The sequence below is a fragment of the Canis lupus genome, chromosome 15 (assembly GCF_003254725.2).
Source record: "Canis lupus dingo isolate Sandy chromosome 15, ASM325472v2, whole genome shotgun sequence".
NCBI lineage: Eukaryota > Metazoa > Chordata > Mammalia > Carnivora > Canidae > Canis > Canis lupus.
Window position 1 is genome coordinate 57,368,481 of NC_064257.1, and position 8,933 is coordinate 57,377,413.

The 8,933-nt window shown below is 33.4% G+C and overlaps 1 non-coding gene across 1 annotated transcript; it reads right to left on the reverse strand.

Annotated features, from left to right (window-relative positions):
- Nucleotides 1–405: 405 nt before the first annotated feature.
- Nucleotides 406–568, reverse strand: LOC112654907 (U1 spliceosomal RNA). Its single transcript, XR_003133458.1, has one exon. It is a non-coding gene; the product is annotated as a U1 spliceosomal RNA (small nuclear RNA).
- Nucleotides 569–8,933: the final 8,365 nt, after the last annotated feature.

Here is an 8,933-nt window from a genome sequence, read left to right on the forward strand (position 1 = left end):
GCAGATGTGGTACCAATTTCATTTCCCTGGGGGAAATGTGCAAGGGGCCTGGGGCAGAGAGCAAGCTGAATTAGAACTGCAGAGAATGAGGATCAATTCTGGGTTTCAGTTAAATAGGACACATCTTGTGAGTTTTGGCTTTGAATCCTTTGTGTTCCAAATCAAACATTAAAACTTCTTCAATTAAAAAAAATGATTTTTTATTTCATCAAATTCCAAGTCATAAAACATTCTTTAATTACTCTCTGGGAGATTTAGAAAGTTCATATTCTAATTTAACTATTTTACATGATATTTTTATACTCTGCAACTTTTTTTTTTTTTTTTGAAAGCCTTAAGAATCTAAATTGACCCTTTGTTGGGAATGCTAGATTTTTGCTCATGTGCATTTTTTTTTTTTAATTTCAGGGGAAAATACCAATGCACTCCCCCATTACCACAAATTATGCAGTTGATTTCCCACATTTGGGGAAATTGCAGGGGTCAGCACATCTGGAGTGTAATGGATAAGCCTGGCCTTGGGAAAACCACCTTTGTTATCATGGTATCTCCTTTGCCAAGTAAGTATTGCTCCTGTGAATTTTAACATCACAGCATGAGCAATTTTACCTGAAGAGTTTATGGACGGATTCTAGGGGAAAACTTGGCCTCTGAAGAGTGCTTTGCATTTGCTTTTCTTAGTACACCGGGAGTATCGGTATTCAGGGACTGATTTTTATGATAGTTTCTCATCTTGGGCATTCTGTACCAGAAGTAGAGCATGAATTCCAACTTCAAAACCATGTGTAGTATAGCTCATGGCTACCAATTACCTAGGAAGGTTTCTTTGTTTGTTTTCAATTTAGAATCCAGGTGGTGAAAGACTTTGTGATCTTCCTTTGCTTATAGATAGTACTTTGTTTTGCCTAATTTACCCTTCTACTAATGATGGGGCCCATTGAGGCTTCCTGCTATGTATAGGAAGGTCTAAACTCAACTCACATCTCTCATAGGCTCAATCTCCTGTCCTTCCCCTGTTTAGGTATTACTAGCACTGACCTTTGGTTACTGGTCTGGTCCTCTGACCCAGAGTAGCCAGCAGATCCCCTCAACTACGTGCTAGCTGAACTGGTTTTTGTTCTGTATTCCTGGCACCAAGTCTTTTTAATATAAATTGATTTATTTGAAGCTATGATTTTTAAAGAAATCTTAAAATTGTATGTGTCATTTCTAGATATTGGCAGTAGGATGAATTTCCAGCTGTCTATTAACAGGTTGCTGGAACCAGAAATTTTTGTTTGGGTATTCTTAAATATTTGAACTTTTTTGGTTGTTACTGTTTTTTTTTTTTCTTACGTTAATTACAGTTGACCTTTGAACAACATGGGGGCTGGTGTTAGGAATGCCATCCTCTGTGTAGTGAAAAATCCACATATAACTTTTGACCCCCCAAAAACATATCCAGTAATAGCTTATTATCCACCAGAAGCCTTACTGATAGCATAAAATCAGTTAACACGTATATTTTTTCTTTATATGTATTATATATTTATTATAAATTGATTATATATTTACTTGATATATATTATGTGTTCTTGCACTGAAGTAAGCTAGAAAAAAAGAATATGTTTATTAAGAAAATCACGAGGAAGAGAAGACACATTTACAGAACTATATTGCAAAATTCCGAATGTGGAGCCCTGTGCAAGTGAGGGGCCATGTGTGCACAAAGCCGTACTGGCAGAAACAACCTAGGACTGCCAGCAACAGCCTGGAGGGCCTCACATGGGCCAGGGCCAAGCCAGGTGGGAGCCAGATGGCAGCCTGGTGCCCAGCAAAGCCAAGGCTGAAGGAGTCCTCACTGCAGCCAGGAGCTGGGCCCCAGACAGTGGCTGGTGGACCTAAAGCACTGTTCCCTCCACTACCAGTGCTGCTACTGACCCTGGTCCCTGCTTCCTCTGTGGCCAAGCTGGACCTGGCAACCAGCAGGAAACCCAGAGACATTCCAGAAGTGGCAAAGGCTCACTTTTGTAAGAATACCAAGTGGGTGCTAGACAGCCTGGGATACCAGGACTGGGGAACACACAGGAGGCACAGTATGCTGTGGGGTACTTCACTTTGAAGTTTGGGCGTCAGGAGACTTACACGTCTTTGACTGCAACTACAGCATGTTGTGGAGGCAGAGTGGACACTTCATTGTTCCCGCTTCCCACCTCCCACATGTTCTTTGGACTGAGCCAACCAGGTACCCCTCAGTCTTATTATTTTTGGAACAATATGGTAAATTGATATTATTTCTCCCATGTCCTTTCATACATAAGATAGCTTGAATAAATGTTTCCTTTTCCCCCTTGCCTTATTTTTCGTGATAATTCAAAGTACTCTTCTTCTCAGTCTGTGATTCCTATTCCTTTAATATGAAAACAACATACCTAGTTCCTTCACTAATAGTTTGCCTTTTGCTCTCCCAATGTATCCTTGTGAAAATAATTGTTTTCTCTCCTTCCTCATCTCTCAGTGAGACCTCTAGAAAGGTTTTAATTCTCCTTTTCATCATTTCATTTTCTCCTTCTTCTCTTTTTCTCCTGTCCCTCCCTCCCTCTTTCCCTGTCATCTACTTACCTCCAACTCTGTGTCTTTTTGATAGTGAAGTACTTTTAGCTCCAGAACCTGTGTTTGGTACTTACAGTAGGTATTCCTTTGGAGTCTATCACTAATTAGTTAGAAAAATAGTGAGTCTACTTCGAGAATTCCACTTGACACTTTTGTGACCCATTGTTGGGGAGTTCACTGTTGTCCATTTGGACTTCCTAACAGTTGGCTGGATTGATAACAGCATTCATTGATCATCACTGCTTCCTTTTTTCTCCATGCAATTTATTAACATAGTTGTTCATCAATATAGAGGCAAATGAAGCAAAACATGTTTATTATTCTGATTCCAGATACATGTAGAGAACTAGATATAAGAATATTGTAGGAAAACATATGAATTAGAGAGAAAATGAGAGTTGGAAGGAAAAGAAATGTCGATCTGACCAGGCAAAGTCAGGTCTTGAGGTCTTTTAACAAATGTTATTTGCAGTGATATGGTGGTTAATGCATAATGCTTCCAGAGGGTTGCTAAGATGGATTGGATATTGAAAATTTTATTTTGAGGGGATTACCAAGAAAATTATTTTTACATATTTGGTAAATTGTAAAATGATATAAAATATAAAATAATATTTAATCTCTTTTCCCTTCTTTGCTTTTTTTGTCTTTTCCGTTTTGCAATTTGATTGTCATTATTTAATTATTGTGTTGCCAGAACATAATGCCAATATGTAATTATCAATATTAATATTAGTGTGTTATTTGATAGTTTAACATTTACTAAATATTGAGATGTTTTGGAAATAACATGTAAACATATCATAGAAAAAAATAAAAATAAAAAAACACATCATAGAACACAAAATGGAAGTATAACTAGGAAAGATGAACTTTAACAGGCATTATAATTCTCATATAAATTATTAACAGCAAAATATACAAAATCTATATACCATGTAAGTGAAGAATATTCAATTAATCATCAAATGTTTAAATGAAACAATGTTATATGACTTTATTTTGATCCTTGCATATAAATTTGTTATTTGTGTAATAATCAGACTGGGAGCATATTTTTAACTAATTTTCCAGCAGCTGAGAAAAATTGTTTTTAACGCTAGATGAGTCTTGATGAAGAATTTAGTTATAATCTAATTCCAAATACTGTCCCCTTGACTTTTTCATCTTAAAATAATCTTTTGCTTGATACTTTTGAGATCCCCAGATTCATTATGTATAGATGGATATTTCAAAGTAGATTTAATTATAACATTTTTAATACCACCACATTAATTTTGAACTTAAGAAAGTCTTTGCACTAGAGGAAGAATTCTTATAATTCGTACTTTGTTTACTATCTTTTATTTCTCCTTTTGAAAATTCTAAAAATATGACAATGCCCATTTACTTGATATATAATTTTAATGTGTATAACTCAATTGGTACATTTTTCTGTTCTATATATTTTGAATATATAGAAATGGAATTTTATACTAAAAATTAGGAGTGATGTATAAACTGCAGCGCATATAGGAACAGGAGATACTTAAAAATATATTACAATGATTGCATTAATTATTATAGTCATCACTATTTGATATTTTTAAGAATGTTGATAAACAATAGGGTAAAGGAGATCATGAGTGAGGTTTACAGCCTTTTGAAACAGGAGAAAGTCGTCAAAAATTCAATTAGAAAAAGAACTATAAAAGTAGATACAATTTATCTTTACTAAAATAGATACTGATAATCTCTATGTGTGTCTCTGTCTCTCTCCTATCACTCTATTATCTATGTATCTGTTTATCTATCAACCAGATAAAATTTTTGCACCACTTATTCTCAATCTTTGAGGATAAAACATGAGGAGATTAAAATTTTTCTTTCTACAGTTTGGTATTGTTTGAACATATATAAAACATATAACAGTGAGATTATCACTTAACAGTGTGATTATCGCTTAACCAGACTTTTTACAGTTACAAACACAAATACATACACAGGCACACAAATGCAAACTGGCATTAAGTTTTTATTGGTTGATGTATTCAAAGTAACTGCCCCCTTTTCCTTAATGATCCTTCAGCTAGGGATGGCTGTGTGATATTATTTCTGGAAAATGAAATGTAGGAGGATATCACATTCTCACTTGGGTTATCTTAATAGAAGCCAAACGTACCTAAAACATGGACTCCTTCAATGAATTTCCCATTTCATAACTTTTTAAAGTTATTAATCTGATTCTATCCACCTAAACCAGAAAAGTGACATTGTAAATAAAATGAACTAAATAATAATGCTAAATATTTGAAAGGCAGAAGGAAAAGCATGCATTACTAATCAGCTAGCAATGAAAGGTGAGGAGCACGGATCAAGATGGAGAGTGAAAAGTCAAAGTTAAAAAATGGTTTTCTGCTTTTGAATAACTGGCTAAACTGTGACTCTACAAAGTAAAATCAAGAATCTGGGAGCACATGTAATTCGGGGAAAATAAAATTTAGTTGACAGGAAATTCGAAGAGAGATCTTTATAGGGTATGGACTGTAGCTATGCGTTTGAGATGTAAAGAGGAGAGTGAACCAGCAGAAGGGACTGAGAACAGTAATGATCAAAATTATAGGTGCAGGGGAAAGCCAGAGAAGCAAAGTTTTCAGGAGAGAAGGAAATGATGAAGATAGTGAAAGGTCCTAATTAAGTATAGGGAACTAGTAGTAATTCACAACCTCAGCAAAAAGCTTGTATATGGTATAATAAGGGAGAAAAGAGCCTGTCAATAAATGAAGGGTCTCAGGGGAGTGGAAACTGAAGGTAATAACGATGTATATGCCTTTTAAAATATTGAACAGTAGGAGTACCTAAGTGGCTTAGTTGGTTAAATGTCTGCCTTGGCTCAGGTTATAATCCCAAAGTCCTGGGATTGAGTCCCCAATCCAGGTCCCTGCTCAGCGAAGAGTCTGCTTCTCACTCTCCCTCTGCCCCTCTTCCCTGCTCATTCTCTCTCTCTCAAATAAATAAATTAAATATTTTTTAAAAAATTAAAAAAAAATTAAAATTGAACGTTAAAGAGTGTTGGATGCCAGAAAGGATTTAGGAACAAAGTAAAAATTTTGTATTCATTTGTTTTTAAGATGTGAAAAATGTGAACATGATTAAATGTATGTGGAGTCAAGAAAGAAAAGGGAAAAAAGAAGCTACAGAGAAAAGCTTGGATAAAAAAAAGATACAATTGATAGAACAAGATCTTAGAAAAACTCAGAGGCTAAATGATCCAGAATAGCAAAGTTGCAGAGCTAAGACTTGGGCAGGAAAGGGGACATGTTTTCAAAAGTAAAAGAGTGGAAGAAAATAAAATAGGTGTGTACATGAGGAATATTTGCAGATTTCAGTGACATAAGTCTTGTCTTATGGCTTCTTTGTTGTCTCCGATGGAAATGATGTTCTTTGTGAATGGTGTATGGATGAGTTTGCGGTTTCAGACACTTGAAGGATTGAGAGTGTGGAGACTCGAGTGCTGATTGTAGAAACATAGGTGGATTTCCTGATATCATTGAGAACGTACTTGAAGTTGCAGATTAACTTGGTCCTATATTCAATGTTAAATAACTTTGCCCAGGTATAATCAGTACAGTGTTTTCAGAATTCAGTGAGAACACAGAGTTAGATCAAGGTTATTCCACTTTTTAACCTCTGGAGGACCATTTCAAAGATATTCCTCATAAGAAATTACCTGATCTATGTCTTCACCTCTACCAAAATCATTTTCTTCAGCTTTTTATTTACTTTCCATTTTGTATTTAACACCACAGTACTTTTCTTCATGCTTTGGACATTTTCCTTTATGACCTATCTCAGCTGATAATAAAAAAGTACCCTTTTTAAAAGATTTTATTTATTTATTCATGAGAGACACAGAGAGGCGGAGACGCAGGCAGAGGGAGAAGCAGGCTCCCTGCTGGGAGCCTTATGCAGGACTCAATCCCGGGACCCCAGGATCACAACCTGAGCCAAAGGCAGATGCTCAACCACTGAGGGACTCAGGCATCCCAGTAAAAAAATCCTTTATTCATATTTATACTTCTAGTGTCCAGTGCATTTCCTGGTATTATCTGCTTGCTGCTGGTTAAAAGTCAACAAACTAGAAGAAAATATTCCTGAGATTTTTATCAAGATTGGTTGTGTAAAAGAATATTTTCCCAGACCTCTGCTGGGTTACAAAGGGAAAATCTAGAGTGAATTTGTATGATAGAGCACAATGGGAACATTTATATTGTGAACAATAGATACTTATTCACCGAGCTACGTTAAAGGTAAAACTGCTGTTCAAGACATTAATCACATGATGCTTAAGCATTTGAAATACAGCTATTTCAAACTAAGATATGTTTTAAAATTAAAATACACACCAGTTTTTAAAGAATTAGTATGAAAAAAGAATGCCATATATCTAAATATTTTATATTGATGGTATGTTAAAATTATAATATTTAGATATACTGAAATAAATAAAATATATTATGAAAATTAACTTCATGGGTTTCTTTTAACTCTTTTTAATGTGGCTATTAGAAAATTTAAAACTACATCTGTGGTTCTTATTTATGGCTCACATTATATTTCCATTGGACACCAAGTGTCTATATGAAAAATAATATCAAACTAAAATTTATAGTTGTGTTGCCTTTTATTAATGCTTTCTTTTTTTTTCTGTAATGGTAATAACTGTCTAATATCCTGGATAATCCAATTTGCAAGGGTGACTGAAGAGTCTCCATATTCTTCATATGACATACCACATAATGCATTCAATTTTTATATGAAATTAGTTTGAATAATTGGTAGAATTGCAATAAGAGTATCAGAGTCAAATGCTTTAATAATAGGCTGCCTTGAAATTATTCTCATACTAATTACCCATATTTTTCACATAATCCAATGTCAACATTCTGTTCTTCTACAAGTCATTGAATTTCTAATTGCAACATAGAGACAGATTGAAATTATTTAGTAATGTATTTACTCCTATAATATGATATCTTTTGCAACAGGATTATTTTAAAAATTTAAATATTAAAATCCTGCAGTAGTCATCAGGTTCTATAATAAAATACACATTTATAAAATCATTTATAAAATGGCAACAAAAGTAACATATATGAGAAGAAACAAAATTTATATGACTAGACACCAACATAAATTATAGGAAATGCTGTTTTCAATAGTCTGTAATAATATTTAAGCATTAAAAAATAGTGTTTTATAGCTTGATGGCATATAAATGAAAAATTGTTAGTTGTTTATGAAAGAACATATCATTTTTGTTCTTACATGTGTCTACAAAATATGGGCTATATGTTTATCATTTATGATTGCTATTGCTGTTATGAAACTTCATTTATATATTAGAAGCGATAATCTGAAACTCAGTTAGATTTTCAAAATATTTCTTAGACCTGACTCCATTTTCTCTATATTTACCATCTGTCCATAATGCTATTAAAGTTGTTCACAATACATTGTACCAGAAGAAAAACCATAACACCTAGTAGAAACAATTTATAAGTGCTTTTACATAAATAAATCGTATATACTCATATTCAGAAGACTTCTCATTGTCTTGTTTTTTTGTATTTTTCTTATAACTTTTATAAGAAAGTGTATATATACCCTGAATATAATTTATTTATCTTAAAATATCCTTTAAGTTAAACAGATGATATTCAAAATAAATGCTTATTTATTTTAGTATTTTCACCATAAGGAGTATAGTTTGTGTGGATATGTCCTCAATTTCTGTTGATAATGAATTACTTAACAGAATCAACACTTTATTGGTATAGAATACTAAGTACGAAACAGATAATGTTTTAAGTTTTCTCTTATAAACCAGTGCAGTCCGAATGACAGATAGATCCCATTGAAGCCAGAAATATAAGCCCCATTCTGAGGAGAAACAATAGATATAACAATTATGGAAAAATAGATATTTGTAACTATCTATCATAATGATCATTTGTCTTATTTATGGTCATCCTTGTTCACTGGATTATTAGAAAATCAACACTATTTTTGAAAATAAATGTGACAAAGAAAGAAAATGTAAACATAAATCTTAATTCAATATTATTCTCCATCTCAAGACTGTCCACTACAAACATAATGAGGGCCACATATGTAATTTTAAACTTTCTAATAGCCACACTAAGAAGATAAAATGGCAGTTATTAGATTTGGTAATATAGTTTAATATACCCAAACTGCATTTATTTTGAGCATAATCAATACAAATATTAGAAATTTCTAAAATTTCCCTTTTTTGGGGTGCTAGAACTTTGAAATACACACTTTATTTTATAATTATG